Source organism: Pelophylax lessonae, assembly GCF_965119305.1.
Source record: "Pelophylax lessonae genome assembly, chromosome: 6".
NCBI lineage: Eukaryota > Metazoa > Chordata > Amphibia > Anura > Ranidae > Pelophylax > Pelophylax lessonae.
The window spans coordinates 215,853,065-215,875,031 of NC_138773.1; positions in this window are offsets into that span (position 1 = coordinate 215,853,065).

Here is a 21,967-nt window from a genome sequence, read left to right on the forward strand (position 1 = left end):
TGTCCAAATTGGGCCCAAATAGCCATTTTCCCTCCCCTATGTCATGTGATTCGTTAGTGTTACAAGGTCTCAGGTGTGAATGGGGAGCAGGTGTGTTAAATTTGGTGTTTTCACTCTCAATCTCTCATACTGGTCACTGGAAGTTCAACATGGCACTTCATGGCAAAGAACTCTCAGAGGATCTGAAAAAAGAATTGTTGCTCTTCATAAAGATGGCCTAGGCTATAAGAAGTTTGCCAATACCCTGAAACTGAGCTTCAGCATGGTGGCCAACACCATACAGCAGTTTAAGTAGACAGGTTCCACTCAGAACAGGCCTCACAATGGTCGACCAAAGAAGTTGAGTGCACGTGCTCAGGATCATAACCAGAGGAGGTCTTTGGGAAAATTAAGTATGAGTGCTGCCAGCATTGCTGCAGAGGTTAAGGGGGTGGGGGGGTCAGCCTGTCAGTGCTCAGACCATACCCAGCACACTGCATCAAATTAGTCTGCATGGCTGTCATCCCAGAAGGCAGCCTCTTCTAAAGACGATGCACATGAAAGCCCGCAAACAGTATGCGGAAGACAATCAGACTAAGGACATGGATTACTGGAACTATGTCCCGTGGTCTGATGATACCAAGATAAACTTATTTGGTTCAGATGGTGTCAAGCGTGTGTGGTGGCAACCAGGTAAGGAGTACAAAGACAAGTGTGTCTTGCCTACAGTCAAGCATGATTGTGAGAGTGTTATAGTCTGGGGCTGCATGAGTGCTGCTGGCACTGGGGAGCTACAGTTATTTGTGGGAACTATGAATGCCAACATGTACTGTGACATACTGAAGCAGAGCATGGCCCCCTGCCTTCGGAAACTGGGCCGCAGGGCAGTATTCAGACATGATAACGACCCCAAAAACACACCTCCATGACGACCACTGCCTTTCTAAAGAAGCTGAGGGTAAAGGTGATGGACTGGCCAAGAATGTCTCCAGACCTAAATCCTATTGAGCATCTGTGGGGCATCCTCAAACAGGAGGTAGAGGAGCGCAAGGTCTCTAACATCCACCAGCTCCGTGATGTCCTCATGGAGAAGTGAAGGAGGACTCCAGTGGAAACCTGTGAAGCTCTCGTGAACTCCATGCCCAAGAGGGTAAAGGCAGTGCTGGAAAATAATGGTGGGCATACAAAATATTGAAACTTTGGGCCCAATTTGGACATTTTCAATTAAGGGCGTACTCACTTTTGTTACCAGCGGTTTAGACAATAATGGCTGTGTGATGAGTTATTTTGTGGGGGACATCACATTTACACTGTTATACTAGCTGTATACTCACTACTTTACATTGTAGCAAAATGTAATTTCTTCAGTGTTGTCACATGAAAAGATAAAATAAAATATTTACAAAAATGTGAGGAGTGTACTCACTTTTGTGAGATACTGTAAGTGTCCACTCTGTAGCCAAGTCCCATATACCACTGCAATTATTGTGCAATAAAAAATATTCTCGATACTCCAATAAGCACCAGACTCTTCACCAATGATGGACCATCAGTGTGCTCATCACCAAAGACCCCTATGGCTGTCTTCTTTCCCTATCTTGTGGCCCCCACTATGAAATGGAGGTCAAAAGTGTTTTATATGCACACTGGATCATCCACAGTATAAGCTTCAAAAAAATGAAATCCTCATTCCAGCCAGTGTGATGGTGTCACCCAGTGGTGTATTTTGGTTTTGTGCTGCCCTAGACATGACTAAAATTGGGCCCCCCCTCCCCCTCCTTTGTAAATGTGCCCACCCCTTCCTGTTTAACAGATGTGACTCCCTCCAAAATTGAAGGACTACAAGTCCCAGCAAGAACCCCTGAGATCTCATGAGGGGGGTGAGAGGGGGTGGGAGAGAGAGGGGGGTGAGTGAGGGTGGGAGAGAGGGGGGTGAGAGAGAGGGGGGATGAGAGAGAGAGAGGAGTGGGTAAGGGAGGCTAAGGGGGGATGAGAGAGAGAGAGAGAATGGGGAATGGGAGAAAGAAAGAGAGAGTGTGTGGTGGGAGAGAGAGAGAGAGAGAGAGAGGGGTGTTAGGAAAAAGAGAGAGAGAGAATGTGGTGGGGAGAGAGAGAGAGAGGGTGGTGGGGGAGAGAGACAGAGGGTGGTGGGAGAGAGAGAGGGGGGGTGAAAGAGGGGGGAAGAGAGAGAGAGAGTGGTGGGAGAGAGAGGGTGGTGGGAGTGAGAAAGGGGGATAAGAGAGAGAGGGGGGAAGAGAGAGAGAGGGGGGTTGAGAGAGAGGGGGATGGGAGAGAGGGGGTGAGATAGAAAGAGGTTGGAAAGAAGAGAGAGAGAGGGGGTTTGGAGAGAGAGAGAGGGAGTGGGAGAAAGAGAGAGAGGGGGAGTGGGAGAGAGAGGGTTGGTGGGAGAGAGAGCGAGAGAGAGAGGGGTGGGTGGGAGAGAGAGAAAGGGGGGATGGGAGAGAAAGAGAGAGGGAAAGAGAGAGAGGGTGTGGGTGGGAGATTGAGGGGGAGGGGGTGGGTGGAAGAGAGAGGAGGAGGGGGTGGGGGAGAGCGAGAGAGGGGGGAGAGAGAGAGAGAGAGAGAGAGAGAAGAGGGGTGGGAGAGAGAGAGAGAGAGAAGGGGTGTGGGAAAGAGAGAGAGAAGGGGGTGGGAGAGAGAGGAAGAGGGGGTGGGAGAGAGAGGGGGAGGGGGTAAAAGAGAGAGGGGTAGGGGGGTGGGATAGAAAGAGAGGAGGGTGGGAGACTCCCTAGCACTGCCTGCAGTCCCTCCTGTGCCCCCCTGTCTGTGGGTAGGTGTGTGTGATGCAGTTACCTCCTGCCCATCCTCATCCTCTGGTCCCTCAGTCAGCCTGTCTTCCTGTTGATGTCACAACTGGGAGCGGAGATTAGGTTTGAGAAGGAGTGCAGGCTCTGGGAGGCACCAGGGATGCTGCGCCTGTTGCTACTCAGGATAGGGTGGCGTCGTGGCAGTAGAGGTCTCCTTCCTCAAAGGCTCTCGGTTCTAGCCAGCTTCCAGGGCCAGCTGGCTGCCAGCTCACTGTGTGAAGACACCGCACCTCAGCAGCAGCTTCTGCTCTCATCAGCGGATTGGTGGATTTTGCTCCATTGCCCTGCACCCCGCCATCACTGGACCGACGGGACTCTTTGAGCTCCAGGAGCACTAGGCTAGTTAAATCCTCCTCCACTTTGAATTATGGGCAGGGCCAGGGAGTCACGGCCGTGACGTCACTGGTTGCTAGACGTCATGCGGCTCTAGCAACCAGTGGCCAATAGAGTCTCAGGTTGAGGTGGGCCCCTGCAAAGTGCCACCCTAGGCCTGGGCCTTGTCGGCCTAGGCCAAAATACAGCACTGGTATCACCGCCCGCCTAAAGCATTGTGCCAGTCCTGGCATTTGCTGTGTATTTTTGATATATGTATAAATCTTGGGTATTTTGACACTTTTTCATTATTTAGAGCGCTTCGTTTTCTTTTCTTTTCTAATATAAGGTATCTCACATAAGTGAGTACACCCCTCACATTTTTGTAAATATTTTATTATATCTTTTTATGTGACAACACTAAAGAAATGACACTTTGCTACAATGTAAAGTAGTTAGTGTACAGCTTGTATAACAGTGTAAATTTACTGTAAACTCAAAACAGCCATTAATGTCTAAACCGCTGGCAACAAAAGTGAGTACACTAAGTGAAAATGTCCAAATTGGGCCCACATAGCCATTTTCCCTCCCCTGTGTCATGTGATTCATTAGTGTTACAAGGTCTCAGGTGTGAATGGGAAGCATCTGTGTTAAATTTGGTGTTATCACTCTCAATCTCTCATACTGGTCAATGGAAGTTCAACATGGCACTTCATGGCAAAGAACTCTCTGAGGATCTGAAAAAAAAATTGTTGCTCTACATAATGATGGCCTAGGCTATAAGAAGATTGCCAATACCCTGAAACTGAGCTTCATCGTGGTGGTCAAGACCATACAGCGGTTTAACAGGACAGGTTCCACTCAGAACAGACCTCGCCATGGTCGACCAATAAAGTTGAGTGCACGTGCTCAGTGTTATCTTTGGGAACTAGACGTATGTCTTTTGGGAAATAGACGTATGAGTGCGGCCAGCATTGCTGAAGAGGTTGGAGGGGTGGGGGTTAGCCTGTCAGTGCTCAGACCATACGCCGCACACGGCATCAAATTGGTCTTCATGGCTGTTGTCCCAAAAGGAAGCCTCTTCTAAAGATGATGCACAATAAAGCCCACAAACAGTTTGCTGAAGACAAGCAGACTAAGGACATGGATTACTGGAACAATGTCCTGTGATCTGATGAGACCAAGATAAATGTATTTGGTTCAGATGGTGTCAAGTGTGTGGAGTACAAACCAGGTGAGGAGTACAAAGACAAGTGTGCCTTTTCTACAGTCAAGCATGGTGGTGGGAGTGTCATGGTCCGGGGAGCTACAGTTAATTGAAGGAACCATAAATGCCAACATGTACTGTGACATACTGAAGCAGAGCATGATCCCCTCCCTATGGAGACTGGGACGCAGAGCAGTATTCCAGCATGATAACAACCCCAACAGACCTAAACCCTTTTCAGCATCTGTGGAGCATTCTCAAATGGAAGGTGGAGAAGCGCAAGGTCTCTAACATCCACCAGCTCTGTGATATCATCATGAAGGAATGTAAGAGGATTCCAGTGACAACCTGTGAAGCTCTGGTGAACTCCATGCCCAAGAGGGTTAAGGCAGTGCTGGAAAATAATGGTGGCCACACAAAATATTGACACTTTGGGCCCAATTTAGACATTTTTACTTAGGGTGTGCTCACTTTTGTTGCCAGCAGTTTAGACATTAATGGCTGTGTGTTGAGTAATTCTAAGGGGACAGAAAATTTACACTGTTATACAAGCTGTACACTCACTACTCACTACATTGTAGCAAAGTGTCATTTTTTCAGTGTTGTCAAAAACAAATATTAAAATATTTACAAAAATTTGAGGGGTGTACTCACTTTTGTGAGATACTGTATAATGAATACCCATTTAAGCATTAATCTTAAATGTATGTGACACCATACATTACCATCAACTCAAATAAATGTGCCTATATAATATTTATAGGTGCCAAAAAAGGTTATTAATAATAAATAAAAGTTTGATCAAAGAACTCTATCAGTAATTCTTGTGTTCTAAAGATCTACATGCTCCAGCAAAAGTGTAGTGCTCCACCACCACCACCAGTAAGAATGCTCGCTCACCCGTCCAGTGGACCTATATAAATATACAAGTCACAATACGCTTTATATAGTAATCTGGTAATAGCTCCACTGATCAATAGCTTCAGTATCTCTAATCATTAATGGTTAGGCAAGTTCCCTTTAAACCACTTAACCAGTTTTACTGCTATGAGGCGGCATCTCTGGGCCGGATCACGTATATATATGTGATCCGGCTCTTCCGGGTAGGGGGTGCGCACCTCCCACAGTACACAAGCACGTCAGCTAGGTACACAGTTAGCCCTTTGATTGCCCCTGATGTTAACCCCTTCCCAGCCAGTGTCATTAGTACAGTGACAGTGCATTTTCTTTAGCACTGATCACTGTATTAGTGTTACTGGTCCCCAAAAAGTGTCATAAGTGTCAATTAGTGTCCGAATGTCTGCTACAATATCTCAGTCCCGCTATAAGTTGCTGATTGCCATCATTACTAGTAAAAAAAATAAAAAAAATAAAAATTTCTCTTACGTCCTCCGACAGTCGCCGCCTCTTCATATTCGTCACATATGGGGTATTAGACTTTGCTCCGAAGGAGTAGCTAGGCAACAGAATATGTTAACATTAAAACTTTTAACATATCCCACCCTCAAGGGGTGGTCCCCTCAGTCAATATCCTCCTACTTCCTGCAACCATATCTCAGTTTCAATGTCTAGCTTGTCAGGAGTGGCTGGCTCTCTCTGTGCTGGGGCTTTGTGCCCCAGACTCTTTCTTCTTTTTTGATTTTTTGTTTGAGTTTTCTCTCTACCTTTACTTAGCTGTTCTTTTTGTCAGCATTAGTTAGTTCTTCTGATGAAGAGGATCATGCGGGCTGGGTCTCGGGCTGATCCCCCTGGTCGCAGGTCGTGGGTCAGTGGCTTCCCAGCCTGCCATCGAGCGTTCAGCCAGGTAACGCTCCTGGCACAGTGAACGACCCATCCCTGTTCGGTGCAGGGATGATTGGTGAGGTGGCTACCTCACTGGACGCTGTGCGGTTTCTTAACCCCCATTCTGTGCGTCTTGTATGCGACTCTCCCTGCCTCATGTGCAGCGGCTTGTTCGCCTGTGCGGGTCCCCCACGCCATTGTGAGGTAAGTGTATCTATGTGGGGACCTGTCTGTCTGGGGGGGTGTCAGTCTGGGACTGTGTAACCTGCCTCTGTTCACACTGTTTGTCTCCCTATCACTCGGCTGCATGCTGTGGGCTGCAAGGGGGGGGGGAGCTGTGTGACACTGTCTGTGTCAGCCTTGTCAGTGTGAGAAGCTGTGTGCTGTGGGACATGTTTTGGGCATGTTTGGGCACTTTACAGCAATCGCTGCGGCGATCTGACATGTTTTTTATGCATGGATGACATGTGTGCATTACTGTACTGTGGAGCGACGGTTTCAGCGCCAAACGGCGCCATTTTGCCTACACTCGCTCCGGCCGCATGTTCTACATGCATGGCGGCCATTTTCTTGTAGCCTCCCATAGGCTTTCATAGAGCGCCCTGGCAGCATCACTTCCTCTTCTCCAGGAACACCGATCGAGGCAGCAGCAGCGCCGAGGGTCTCCTCAGGTTATATCCTTCTTATCCATTGCCTGTGTCAGTTTTATTGTCCCTGTGGGGGTCTCATTGTGCTTGTGTGTGGTGCGGTGGGCTGCGCTCGCCGCGCTTGTTAAAGGGGCAGTTAACCCTTTATTATCTGGCATTTGTAATAGGGGCAATGGATTCTCAGGAGGGCAAATTTCCTACCGCCTTGGTGGAAAGCCAGGGGACCGCTGTTTCCCCCCCAGGGGGGGATTTAGCCACTATTGTGGCTGGCCTTGCTGCTCAGGTGCAGATGCTGGTGGCTGCTCAATCTACTAAAAGACCAAGAGTTTCTCTTTCCTCTGATTCTGAGGGTGAAGGTGATGGGGCTGTTATGGCGGGGGCCTCCTTATCGGGGTCCCGCTCCTCCCTGGATCTAGTGGGGTCCGAGGTGGAGGCTGAAGTTGAAGGGGTTGATAATTCTCCCCCTGGCTCGCCTGAAGAGCTTGCAATCATGGATGAATTGATTGCTTCCATAAAACAAACGCTGCGTTTGCAGGATGAAGTGTGTCCCCCCGCTGCCTTGGCGGCTTATGGGACGCAGAGAAAACGCAGGACGCCGCAGGTTTTTCCCTGCAATGATGATTTTCAGCGCGCTGTTAAGGAACAATGGCGCAATCTTCGCAAACCTTTTGCTGTACCAAGTAGGTTCAAGCTGCGTTATCCTTTCTCGCCTTCCACTGATGAAAGGTGGTGTGTGCCACCCCCAGTGGATCACGCAATTGCGGTTTTAAACAAATCCACTGCGATTCCTGCAGAGGATTCCCCTGTGTTCCGTGATGCCACGGATAGGAGATTGGAGTCTCTTGCCCGTCATACTTATTCTGTTACGGGTTCTATGCTTAAGGCTCTGTTTGCCTCTCTCATGGCGGCCCAGGCGGTCGCAAGTTGGACGCAGATGCTTAGGCGCGTCCTAGTGGCCGATTCGGCCTCGCCGGCGACCCTGGATATGGTGGATCAAATCCACCAGGGTGTCATGTATCTGTGTGATGCGGACTTGGACCTAGTCCCGTTGGCTGCACGTGTGCACAGCGTGGCGGTGTTGTGTCGCCGCCTGGTTTGGTTGTAATGTTGGTCGGTGGACCAGTCTTCACGTAAGACCTTAGCCAATCTGCCTTATGATGGGTCTCGCCTTTTTGGAGAGTCCTTGGATGTGTTGATTAAGGGGATCACCGGAGGTAAGAGCACTCTCTTGCCCCATTTCCCCAAGGCTAAGGGGGCTTCTGGGAAGAAGCATGCTAATTTTCGGCCCCCTCAGGGGTCCTTTCGTGCCTTTCGGTCGCACTACAAGGGCAAACCGTTCAAAGGTCAAGGCTCTCAGAAGAAGCCCTGGTCTGGAAAACAGAAGTCCGGTCAATCCGGATCCGCAGCCCATAACAGTGCGGCCTGAAGGGGCGCCCTCACCCAGTTTTGGGGTGGGGGGACGCTTGCTCGGTTTTCTTCAGCCCTAGTTGGCCCGCGTGTGGGACAGATGGGTTCAGGAGATCGTTCGATCTGGTTACAAGATCGAGTTTCTCTCGGCCGGAGAGCAGATTTTTTCCCTCAAATCTTCAACTGTCTCCAGAGCGTTTACGGGACCTGCACCTGGCGGTGCGGGACCTGAGGGCTCAGGGAGTGGTAGTTCCGGTGCCTCATCGGGACAGATTTCGGGGGTTTTATTCCAATCTGTTCACCGTGCCCAGAAAGGAGGGCAAGGTTCGTCCAATTCTGGACTTGAAGGCTCTGAACCGCTCTGTGCGGGTTCGCAAGTTCCGCATGGAATCCCTGCGGTCGGTGGTGGCTGCCCTGGTTCCGGGGGAATTCATGGCCTCCATCGATTTGAAGGATGCGTATCTTCACATCCCCATTTTCGAGGGTCACCAGAGGTACCTTCGATTCGCCATTGCGGAGGATCACTACCAGTTCGTGACATTGCCTTTTGGTCTCGCCTCGGCTCCGCGGGTTTTCACCAAGGTGCTTGCACCGGTTCTGGCATTATTGAGGGCCCAGGGCATTTCTGTCCTGGGATATCTGGACGACATTCTGGTTCGGTCTGCGACCAGCCAGGGTCTGGAGAAGGACCTGTCTGTCACGATGCAAACTCTGCAGGAGTTTGGTTGGACGATAAATTTTCCAAAGTCGACACTGAGTCCGTCGGTTCGTCTTCCCTACCTGGGAATGATTCTGGACTAGGTGCAGGCGAAGGTCTTCCTACCTCTGCGGACGTGCATGAGATGTCTGGGATTGATGGTCTCGGCCTTCGAGGCGATTCCCTTCGCCCAGTTTCACACGCGGGGTCTCCAAGCGGAGATCCTGTCCATGTGGGACGGGCGACCTCAATCTCTGGATCTTCAAATCTCGTTGAGTCATCGCACCAGAAGAGACCTTCTGTGGTGGCTCCAGTCCCCGATGGTGTCCGGGGGCAAGTCGTTTCGTCCTATCTCGTGGACGGTAATCACCACGGATGCCAGCCTGTCGGGCTGGGGTGGTGTTCTGGGCGTTCTGTCCGCCCAGGGGACTTGGTCGGAGGGGGAGTCCTCCCTTCCGATCAACATTCTGGAATAAATCTCTGTCTTCATCGCTGGACGGACCGGCTGCAGGGCTGCCCGGTTCGGGTGCAGACGGACAATGCCACAGCGGTGGCCTACATCAACCACCAAGGGGGCACCAGGAGTGCTTGAGCGGCTCGAGAAGTGGCCGACATTCTGTCTTGGGCCGAGACTCATGTCCCGGCGATAACGGCGGTTCACATTCCGGGGGTGGGGAACTGGCAGGCGGACTATCTGAGTCGCCAGACCCTGGATCAGGGGGAATGGTCTCTCCACCCGGCTGTCTTCCAGATGTTGTGCGCGAAGTGGGGTCTTCCAGATGTGGACCTGTTCGCGTCTCGTCTCAACAACAAGGTGAGAAGGTTCGTGGCAAGGACGCGCGACCCTCGGGCAGACGCGTCGGACGCGTTAGTGGCCCCGTGGCATCAGTACAGGCTGATGTACGCGTTTCCACCCATTCAGTTGCTGTCCAGGTTCCTTCGCAGGTTACACTCGGAATGCAGCACGGTGATTCTTGTGGCACCGGACTGGCCTCGCCGGTCCTGGTACGCAGACCTCGTGAATCTGGCGGTCGACGCCCCGTGGCGTCTGCCTCTTCGAGACGATCTCCTGTCTCAAGGACCGATATACCATCCTGCTTTACAGTCGCTGGCTTTGACGGCCTGGCTGTTGAGACCGAGGTCCTGAAGGAGAAGGGTCTCTCCCCAGAGGTCGTTCATACCTTGATCAACGCGAGGAAATCTTCCTCGGGGAAGGTTTATTACCGTACTTGGAAGGCCTATTTTGCCTGGTGTGAGTCCAGGGGGTTTTCACCCCGCACGTACTCGGTTTCCCGAGTGCTGTCCTTCCTTCAAACGGGCGTCGATCAGCGTTTGGCGCTGGCTACGATAAAGGGTCAGGTGTCTGCGCTGGCCGTTCTGTTTCAACTTCCCGTGGCTTCCAACTCCTTGGTTGCCACTTTTGTTCAGGGAGTACGGCATCTGGTTCCTCCTAGGAGGGATCCTCTGCCCCCTTGGGACTTGAATCTCGTTTTATCTGTGTTACAACATGCTCCTTTTGAACAGATCAGGGAGATCTCGTTGTCTATGTTGTCCAAAAAGGTCGCCTTTTTGGTTGCGATCACTTCGGCTCACAGAGTGTCGGAGCTGGCGGCTTTGTCCTGCAAGTCTCCGTATCTGGTTGTTCATTTGGATAAGGTGGTCTTGCGACCTAATCCTTCTTTTCTTCCGAAGCGAGTTTCGGAATTCCATCTTAATGAGGATATTGTCTTGCCTTCGCTGTGCGCGAAGCCTAAACATCCAAAGGAGGTGAGATTACATTCTTTGGATGTTGTTCGGGCGATAAGGGTTTACCTTAAGTCGACTGAGTCTTTTCGAAAGACGGACTCCTTTTTGTTCTTCCAGAGGGTCCTCGGAAGGGCATGGCGGCGTCGGCCTCTACCATCGCCAAATGGATCAGGCAGACCATTGAACAGGCCTATGCTTTGCAGGGGAAGGTTCCCCCTGTGCCTGTGAAGGCGCACTCTACTAGATCTCTGAGTACGTCTTGGGCCTGTCGTCATGGGGCTTCTGTAGCCCAGGTGTGTAAGGCGGCGACTTGGTCGACCGTGCACACTTTCACGAAATTCTACAAAGTAGATGTTCAGGCATCGGCGGATGCTTCCTTTGGCCGCAAGGTTCTTAGTGCGGCAATTCCCTAGGGTCCCTTGTTGGGGACCTCTGGCTGTTGGGATAAGTTTTTTTATCCCCTGGTTATTTGTCTTTTCCTGGGTGGTTGCTCCTGTTGAGCACTTGTTTTTCTGTAGCCCAGCTGGTTTCCTTTCTTTGGTAAGGTTCCTTTCTTTGATGCGGAGACTGCGTTGCCTTTCGGCGCGGATGCGTTTCCCACCCCTCATGTTTGCACTGCTTTGGGACGTCCCCATATGTGACGAATATGAAGAGGCGGTGACTGTCGGAGGACGTAAGAGAAAACGGAATTTTTGTAAAATCTTACCTGTAAAATTCCTTTCTCTGAGTCCTCCGACAGTCGCCGCCCCCGCCCCTCTTTTGGGGTTTGGTTGTATACTCTACTGCTATTCCACTGAAACTGAGATATGGTTGCAGGAAGTAGGAGGGTATTGACTGAGGGGACCACCCCTTGAGGGTGGGATATGTTAAAAGTTTTAATGTTAACATATTCTGTTGCCTAGCTACTCCTTCGGAGCAAAGTCTAATACCCCATATGTGACGAATATGAAGAGGCGGCGACTGTCGGAGGACTCAGAGAAAGGAATTTTACAGGTAAGATTTTACAAAAATTCCGTTATCCTATAGTTTGTAGATGCTATAACTTTTGCAAACCAATCAATATATAATCAATAAGAAAAGTAGCAGAATTCATCTTCGCCGAAATTTTTTTAAGAAATTCGATTTTTACAAATTTTTCATTGGATACGTTTTCTAGCAGAAAGTAAAAAATATTGTGTTTTTTTTTCACAATTGACTGTCTTTTTTTATTTGTAGTGCAAACAATAAAAATCACAGAGGTGATCAAATACCACCAAAAGAAATCTCTATAAAGACATACATTTTATTAAAAAAATAAAATTGTGAAGTGAGCGCTAAACCAAATTTATACAGCTGCTGGCAAAAGACAATATACCAAATTCTTCAACTCAATAAACATACAAAATATGCAGCGCTGTGATATGTGCAAAATATGATAAAATAAAAATAAAAATAAATGTCTGTCATCCAGAAAAGAAACACACAAATCATCTAGTGATCCAATCTTAATATATGTGAGAATGTTCAGCCAATATAAGGAATGAAGGCTTATCGGAACTATTGGCTGCACACTCACTTTTTTTTTGGATACAGCGTTAAATGAATGCGCAATTGTCAGTTAAACTAACGCAGTGCCGTATCGTAAAAAATGGCCTTGTCATGAAGGGGGTAAATCTTCCAGAGGTTAAGTGGTTAAATCACTGACAGGCATCCTTAAAATCACAGGCATCCTTCCACTTATCGATATGTAACGCTCATAGAGGAAAGAAGAGACTTTCACCTGGAGCAAGTATGGAACAGACTACTTGCAGGGTGCTGGTTAGGCCAGGACAGGAGTCTTCCACTGTATATTCTTGTATTGGCAGGTTCCAAAGGGTATCCTGGGCAGGATCCTGTGCCTTTGGTGCCCTAATTTGTCCAGAATGGGTCAAAGAGTGCTTGTTGTCCCCCACCATTTGGTTGGTTGTAAACGCAGAGTACTTGGAGAAGTGGATCACTCCAACAACTGAACTATGCACAATTAGGCAGGAACACTGAAAAATGCTGCTTGACGCTGATTAGCGCTTCACTGACGCTGGTTGACGCTGACTGATGCTGGCCTCAGCTAGGCCAGTTACTAGAACTTCCCCTCTGACTGTGGAAAAGTCTCTTTGAGCTCCCCAAAGTACTCCTTCCTGAGGTAGCTGACTTTAATGCAAACTGTATTGCTGAACACTTCAGAGCCCTTCCTGGCGCCCCCTTTACTCCCCAAACCTTAGGGCTTTACTACTTGGCACCCCCTTTACTGTGCACTCCTGGTTAGCTGGCTCCTGGATCCCCTTTGACCTCTCTGGAGTGGTCCTCTCTCCTGGGCAGACCCCTGGGCAGATCTTGAGTACTCACGACACTGTTTTTCCTGAAGATCTCTGCCCAGCAGCTCCACTCGGTCAGCAACTCTGGATCCCTTACAGCCCAGCTCAACCTCCGATCCCTAGGCAGACTGCCTGGACCACCTTCTCAATTTTACAGGAGGAGGGACAGCCGTCACCTCCTCCTGGGACTGATGCTCCCGCCAAAAGACACTCTGTCACATGCTCCCCACAGATTTATTTCCAATCCCAAGGTGCATTGATTCAAACCCCGCCCACTGGGACAGTCATAAACCCTGGTGTGCTATTGGCTAGGTTTCCTCCACTGTCCAACAAGATCCCTCATTGGATATAGTGGGGAAACCCCCCAGACTCAACAGGCCACACCTGGAGGCATGAGACAGAACAGTTAACAGATCCAGTCCCCCCTGATAAGCAGACAGGACCAACATACAGGACCAACAGACAGGACATATATATATATATATATATATGATGCTAATAATATACCATCAGCTTTATATTACTTTTTTCTGTGCGATGAAGAAGAATAAACAAAAGAAGAAAATGGACAGACAGATATCACTAGAAGACTAATATTACAGAACTGCTCAAAAAACAATCATCTTTAATGCCTCATATGCCCACATATACAAAAGATACAGTATTGTTTTTCCAGCACTACCTAAACTAATCTGTTGCTTAGAAAGAAACAACTACAGAGATTTATACTATATCAGAGGGACTATCTGTGCTCACTTGCAGGCTAGACAGTCTAATTTGAATGATGGTTCTGTGTAGCTATGGCAACAATTGGTTCCTATCACAGTCACCCTTCCCCCAGACCAGAGCTTGGAGTTAGTGAAAATATAAAGCGCAGAATTAAAAGCATTAGGTTTAAGACCAGAACACAAAATGTCAATATAATCAGAAGTAATAAATACTAAACTATGCATAAAATGTACACGGGCAATATTCAGAATCTGTTCCATTGATGTCAGAGTTTCAAAAGCAAAACTAAGATGTCTATATGGAAGAGTACAGAAATCTCATGGAAAAGGGAAAGGCCTACCACAGTGAATTTATTCCAATTCTAAAATAACCAAGAATATTAACCACTTTAAGACCAGGCCTTTTCTGACAGTTTTTGTTTACATGTAGCAATCATTATTTTTTGCAAGAAGATTTGTGCTCAACCTGTGGCCCTCTACAAGTCCCATGAGGCATTGCAAGGCTGACAGTTACAAGCATGACTCGCAGAGGTATGATGGGACTTGTAGTTCGGCAACAGCTGGAGGGCCATGCCCTAGAGCAGGGGTGTCAAAATCCATTTAATCGTGGGCCATATCGGCATTATGGTTGCCTTCAAAGGTTGTATCTGTAAGACTGTATACAGTAAATGTATCTACTCTTTCAAATAATAAATATTTGCCTCTGCATTCGTTTATTACTGGTTTCAGTAATAACCTATGATACCAGTGGTGTGCAACCCTCCTTTTCAACTGGCATAGAATTGTATTATCCTCATTCTCATAATAATTATAGGCAGATGCTCTGAGCACCCCCCCTCCCCCCCTTATATAAGATATCAAGAGCCGGTATTGGTCTGGACACCATCTGTAGGGGAGAAGCCTACGAATGGCACCGATGGGGAGCTCAGGCTAGGAGATCCAGGAGTAGCCATCCCACATATGCAATGGTAGCCCCTTGGTCTCCATTTCCCCTGTCCCCAAGTTTTCCCTATACTATCCCGCTCCCCTACACCTTCATTGCTCGGTGTCCCTCGTGGTGAAGTGGTGGTGTGCTCTCCCTGCTGCGTTGTTCCAGGGGAGGCTGGCCCATTCTGCCGCGGCAGTCTGGAAGCCAAGGAGAGTGACAGCTGGAAGGGAGAGAGATCCGAGCAGTCTATTGAAGCAAACAACAATAAACGCACAGCAAGCACGAGGAAATGGGAGCAAGAACAAGCCGGGGTCAAGTCCAGAAGTGGATAGTCATCCAAGACGGGGTCAAGTACAGAAGTGGGTAGTCTACTGATGCTGGGTCGTCTGCCAATGCGGGATCGTCTGCCGATGCAGGGTTGAGAGTCAGGAGAGTCGTCAGCCAAGCCAGGTCATACACTGAGGAACACGGAGAACAGAAGACTGCTAGCAGAGATGCAACACAAACGCAAGGGCGAAGACTGCAACCCATCAGGTGATATATATAGTCAGGTGTGCAGCATCATCACTGTGTGACGTCCAGGCGGCAGGCAAGTGATGAGGCAATCAGAGTCTATAAGAGTAAGCAGTCTGCACATGTCCAAGATGGCTGCCAACAGGCGGGAACAGAAATGACTGACGGCCCTTTGGTAGAATCCGGGAAGGAGTGAAGGAGCCCGGCTCACAGGACACAGAGGAGGCAGAGCCTAGCCGGAGAGCCTGAAATCCCGAAGGGACCGTAGTAACAGTACCGACAGAAACACCAGGAAATAATAAAAGTGGTCCTAAACATAATTTCCCTGAAGCCCTCCTGAAGAAAAAAAAAAAAAAAAAACAACTCTCAAGGAGAAGGAGAAAAATCCCCCATGCCTTGCATTTTGAAAATCGCAAGCAGACTCCCTCAACAAACTTTTATTGATTATTTTCTGTTTTGCCACAAATATATTATGTATTGCTCAAGAGCTTTAATACCCTTAAACATCAAGGACTAGTATAGTTTACCCATAAGGGTTTGCAATTGTAGCACCCTCCTAGGTAGGTGCTAGGAAAACCCATAGGGGGGTTGGCCTGCCTGCTTATCAAGAGGGTCTGATTGTTCAGCCAGGCTGTCATGTGTTCCCAGGTGTGCCTGTTGAGCTTTGGGAGTCTCCCCACTGTGTCCAACGAGGGCTCTTATTGGGCAGTGGAGGAAACCTGACCAATAGCACACCAGGGCTTGTATCTCTCCCAGAGGGCAGAATCTGCTGCAATGCATCCTGGGATGGGGTATAAGTCTGAGGGGAGCACATGCCAGGGTGTCTTTGGCGGGAAGCAGAGTCCCAGGAGGAGGGTGATGGCTGTCTCTCCTCAGGTCAGCATATGGAAAGGTCCCTGGCGGTCTGCCTAGAGGACAGAAGGTTGAGCTGAGCTGCAGTGAGAGGGATCCAGAGTGCTGAGGACCGAGTGGAGCTGCTGGGGCAGAAGTTTCCAGGAAAGCAGTATCGTGAGTACTGTAAACTGTGCAGGGGTCTGCCTAGGATAGGGGAACACTCCAGAGGGTCAGAGGGATCCAGGAGCCTGCTAACCAGTAGGAGCCTTAGAAAGGGGTGCCAGAGTCTAAGCCCTGAAGAGAAGTGTGTGTAAAGAGGGTGCCGGTGCGGGCCCTGAAGAGTTAAGCGTTGCAGCAGATGTACAAGTAGCTATCACAAAGGAAAGTGATAAGGAAGCTTTAACAAGGGCTTTGGGCCACAAGAGAGTGTCAGAAGTCAGTTCAGGGTTAACAGACAGCAAGTCAGCGTTAACCAGCGCCAACCGACATTGACCGGCATTCAGCCAGCGTCAAGTCAGCGTCGGCAGGCATATTTCTAGTTTTCCCACTGTATGTAGTTGAGCCAGAGGAGTATCCCACTCATCCCTTCTCCCATCCAAGTTCTCAATAAACCAAAAAACCCAAAGATACTGGACTGTTCTTTGTCTCAGTGCTCACACTTGGAGAACATGCTTAAATGTGCTGTGGTTGCTAGCGGTAACCCTGGCGGACCCACATCCAGCAAAACGGCTGGAAATCCTGCTACACAATATAAAAAGGGGGTTACAGAGAAAACATAACAGGAAGCTGTGGGCAAGGAAGGGGGTATGGAAAATAAGCCACTATTAAAAAGAGACCTTTAAACATGAGAGGGAAAACAGCAAGAGGAGGGGCGGTCACAAAATCACCAAAAATAAGCTCAAGCCCTGGAACAATAAAAAAGTATATGTCCCAAGAAGGAGATCCAGAGAAGCAGGAAATATAAAAACAGCAAGGAGGCAAAGGATAAAAGTGGGAAAAATAGACATTATGACAATATCATTAAGTACAATTACTCTTAGTCCATCAATAATGGAACAGGATCTGGAAAGTGACACAGAGATCGAACAAAGGAATGAAGAAAAGGAATGTATGTCATGACAGGTCCGATCGGTGTCCGGACCATTGCCATGAAGACCCCACGGTGTACGGGCCTGGAGCCCCGATCCGCATCGCTCTCCCACCGACGCACGTAACTGGGAAGCGACGGTCAGGCGGACCGTCCCATCCCATACAGCCACCCATCTCCAACGGCAATTAGATGCCAGAGTGGGTGGCCTACGTGCGCCGGGTGACGTCCGAGATGGTCCGCCCCCAAAACTCCTCCCCATCCCCTCCCATTGCAGACGTGTGGAGTCTCGGACGTCATCCGGCGCACGTAGGCCACCCACTCTGGCATCTAATTGCCGTTGGAGATGGGTGGCTGTATGGAATGGAACGGTCCGCCTGACTGTCGCTTCCCAGTTACCTGTGTCGGTGGGAGAGCGATGGGGTCGTCATGGCAACGCTCCGGACGCCGATTGGACCTGTCATGACATATGACTCCCATTGGATGGGGGATCTCTATGTGGCCGCCCTCCGCACCGCCCACCCAGGGGGCCCGCTTTGATGCAGCTGATCCAGATTAGTATCACACAGCTGGATGTCTCAGTACAATTGAGACATTCCAGCCAGGAGGACAACACACACACTGGGAAGCTTTCTGTCTAAAGGAGGTAAAAAGAACTCTATACTCTTTGCATATCTATAATCACGCTATATTATATAATTAGTTAATATATATGTTTTCCTCTTTGTCTATTTTTAAGAGCAGATGGCCACTATTTTAGTGCTCTACCTAGAGGATGTGCACTGAATATCTTCCGTATCAGACATACAAGCCCAAAGTGCGGGTCCTTAAATTTACAATCAATCACTTGCTACCTAAAAGGTGGGTGTATGTGGCCACCTAATATCTATATATATATTTTTTGAAGTAGCAATGAAATTTTGGTTATTAAGAAACTTTAAATTATCAAAACTATTGACAGATATAAAATACAAATCTATGTCTGTCGTGTAGAGTGATATATATATCTATACATTTAATCTTGAATTATAGGGATATTGACAATTGTGGAACGGCATTGTGCTGCTTGTACAATTTTCAGTACTATGCATCCAGTCTTCTTACACATTTATTTTTCAATATTTCAGGAATTATTTTTCAAGAATTGCAAGTCTGAACCCGGATACTCCTGTGTCATTACATTTTGGACCCCATGTGATGTCCTGACGTGCCGCCCCCCTCCTTCCTACTCATACTCGTTGCTCTCGGGTACTTGGTGAGGTGCAGGCATTGTTGGATTTTGGAGTGATCTCAGGCATACTACTCCTGGCGGGTCGAACAGTCAATGTTTTTATACAGGCGACTATGCTTATAACTGTGACGTATCACATGGTATGTGTATATATGTTTTAAAAAATATATATGTCAACTTCTTGGCAACCTATACAAAAGATAATTCTGATTATTGTTTTATCTTGAACAAATTTGTTTTTCTATCATAGAATATCTGTAATGGAACTATGGTCTAAGACCCCTGAGGAATAGACTTTTTGAAACGCGTAGGGTCTCCAGGATCAAACCCCAGGTTCCTCCATGTCACGTTTGTCACAATATAGCTTTGTTCAGTCGCCATTTTTGAGATTTTAAAGTCATTTTTTGTACTTGAACATATATTTGTAAATTGTACATACTTTTCATTTTGTATTAATACATTTATACCTTTTTGACACATTTATGATTTATTACCCACTACAGTCCCATTTAGGGGGTCCCCTTCCTCTTTTATGCTTACTACTCAATAGAGGGATGAGGGTTTTCTAACTCACCATTCTCCTTTTTTGAACCTAACCTCCATACCAATTTTTCCATTACTATGACAAGGTATTTACCCTTCTTTTCTTCCCCGATTAAGCATAGCTTTACCCTGTGTAATGTGTATGTTGTTGCCACAGTAGGTATTCTAATGAATGCTGCAGTACATATGCATAATCCTGCTTTATTCAGCATAACAATTACTAAAGCAAATATGCTATACACTACTCACTAAATATCAGCATTGAAATTAATATGAAGATCACTGTCACAGTGAATATGCTCATTTTTGCTTTTATCCAGATAATGTTTTCACTTCAAGCCTGGAGCAGTGTATGGTTAGAAGAGAGAAGCAGATGTCCCAGGTATTCTGGGTTATTGCTAAAATAAAACCACCACAGCAGGAAAAACCTGCAGCAGTAATAAATACTTTGAAAAATGGCAATGATTCAATTGTAATTTTAGTACTTTAAAATTACAGTAATATAATGAAAGCAATGGAAAAGATAGCATTTCATCATCACAGGAAAAAAACACATTACCCCCTATTCCCCCAGCTCTATTGAATTTCTTTATTTCTATTAACAGAATACTACAGGAGGTGCCAACACACAGAAAGGTAGGTGAGAGCTCCCAAATGAGCAATGGGAAATTTAGAAATTGCTAGAGGACCTTGTTTTCTGGTAGACTTCAAGCTTAATGTCTGGGTCCTTAAAGAATAGGTCATCAAATAACTTCAGTAGTCAGCAACCAAAATGTTTATTCTCATTATTATCCATTTTTTGCCACACGGCACTGCTGTACTTTAACTGACAACTGCGCGGTCGTGCAATGCTGTACCCTAATAAAATTGATGTCCTTTTTTCCCACAAATAGAGCTTTCTTTTGGTGGTACTTGATCACCTGGGCAATTTTTATTTTTTGCGCTATAAACAATAAAAAAGAGCAACAATTCTGAAAAAAAAAAAATCAATAATTTTTACTTTCTGCTATATAACATTCCTAAAAAAAAATTCTAATTTTTTCATCATTTGAGGCCAATATGTATTCTGCTACATATTTTTTGTAAAAAAAAAATCCCAATAAGTGTATATTGATTGGTCTGCACAAAAGTTATCATGTCTACAAACTAGGGGAAAGATTTATGTCATTTTTATTTATTTATTTTTTTACTAGTAATGGAGGCGATCAGTGATTTTTAGCCAAACTACGACATTGCGGCAGACAGATCAGATACCTAACTGACATTTTTGACACTTTTGGGGGGAACTAGTGACATTACTACAGTAATCAGTGCTACAAATATGCACTGTTACTGTACTAATGGCACTGGCAGGGAAGGGGTTAACACCAGTGGCGATCAAAGGGTTAAATGTGCCCCTAAAGGTTGCTTTATAACTGTGGGGGATGGGCTTGCTGCATGAACACAGAGACCTGTGTTCCTAAATAAGAGGAACACAGAATCCCTGTGTTCATTACTGACAGAACAGCGGTCTGCCATGTTTACATCGGCAGACCGCCATTCTGTCTCTACTGGGAGTGATCGCGGGTGCCCGGCGTACATTGCGGCCACCGGACCCGCTGATTGGCTCCCCTTGTGGCCAACTGGCGTGTGCGTGCGCCTGTGGCAGCATGCACGCGCCCCCCGCTAGCGGTCCGGCGAAGCACCGTACAGGTACGCCGTTTCGCGGGACAGAGCTGACTTGCCACAGTAGAAGGAAAAGTGGCTGGTCAGCAAGCGGTTATAAAAATGAAGACTGAGATGCTTATTAATCACTTTTGTGTCATTAACAATTTATTGTTATGTATGGTTTTTCCTTTTCATTGCTTTTGTGAAAATGCCTAAAAACAACAGAAAATGGTCAAAAATGTGTTAGTTATCAATAACATACATTTGTTAGAATTGGGGGTTGAAAAACATGGTCACCATTTGTAATGGAGACAATAAGTACACAAAGAGGACATATTTCCTGGCAGCACACATCCAATATCCTGTTGTCTCTTATCTGCACTGTTGGATGAAGAATTACCTTTGTGCAAACACATAAATGTTTTGGTATACTATGGCCTGTCAGACTAAGTTCTTATGCAGCATGATCACACAAAACATTAACCCTATGATTAATGTTATGTAGTGACAAGTGAATCTGCTTGGGATCAGTTTAAGGTAGGTTCCTCGAATCCTGTTTCAATTCCACAAAATACAAACTTAGCATTAAACCCTATTGAAGTCTATGGGAGATGAATCCTGTTAGTTCTGCCCATTTTTAAAGGGTACCTCCACTTTTGTGGGAAAAAAAAATAACAAATAAAAAAAAAAAATAATATAGCATATACTGTACAATTGCGACACAAGTCATATTGTAATTGAATGTTATTAAAAATTACCTTTCCTTTTCAATCTACAGCCGCTGTCATTTTCTGAAAATACAATGCAATATGGCTATCTGGAATTGTTCTGTACAGAATATGTATTGATAACACCCCAGTAACCTAATTTCCTGCTTGTGTGATTGGCTCACCGATTTTCCCAGAAGTCTGCCTAAGATACATGTCAGATTTCAGGCATCCCCTGCAACAAAAATTGAATTTTTGGGGAGATACTCCCAATAGGAACACGTCTAAAAGGATTGCAGGCCCAGCAGATTTTCTCATTTGAGCTCTGCAGGTACCACAGCTGATTGGTAATTATGAAACCATCCTCAATAGACCCCAAATGGCACAGGGGAACAGAGGAACAAACAGGGATTTCTTCAGAATATGAAAATGTAGGAATCTGCAACAATCCTTCTTCATAGACCACACAGAGGGGAATGTTTTTTTTTCTCAACAAAACTGGAGGTACGCGTTAGACTAATAGCACTGTTCTAATGCACCAATAAACGCACAGTGGGGAGAAGGTCTTTCATGTGGCTTTGAAAGCAATGTTGAAAATACACAAATTCTTTGCCAGTTTTGCTGCCAGGCCCTGCTCTTTTTTTTCATTTTGCCAAGCCATTTTTGTCATTTTTTATTTTTTTTTATAATTTCTCACTTTAAGCTTTTCAAAATTTGTAAAAAATCCTCCAGACCATATATTCCTAAAGTGTTACTAAACCCAGGACCCTGCATTCACCTGATCTGGTCTCCCACAGTACACAGAACATGGAAA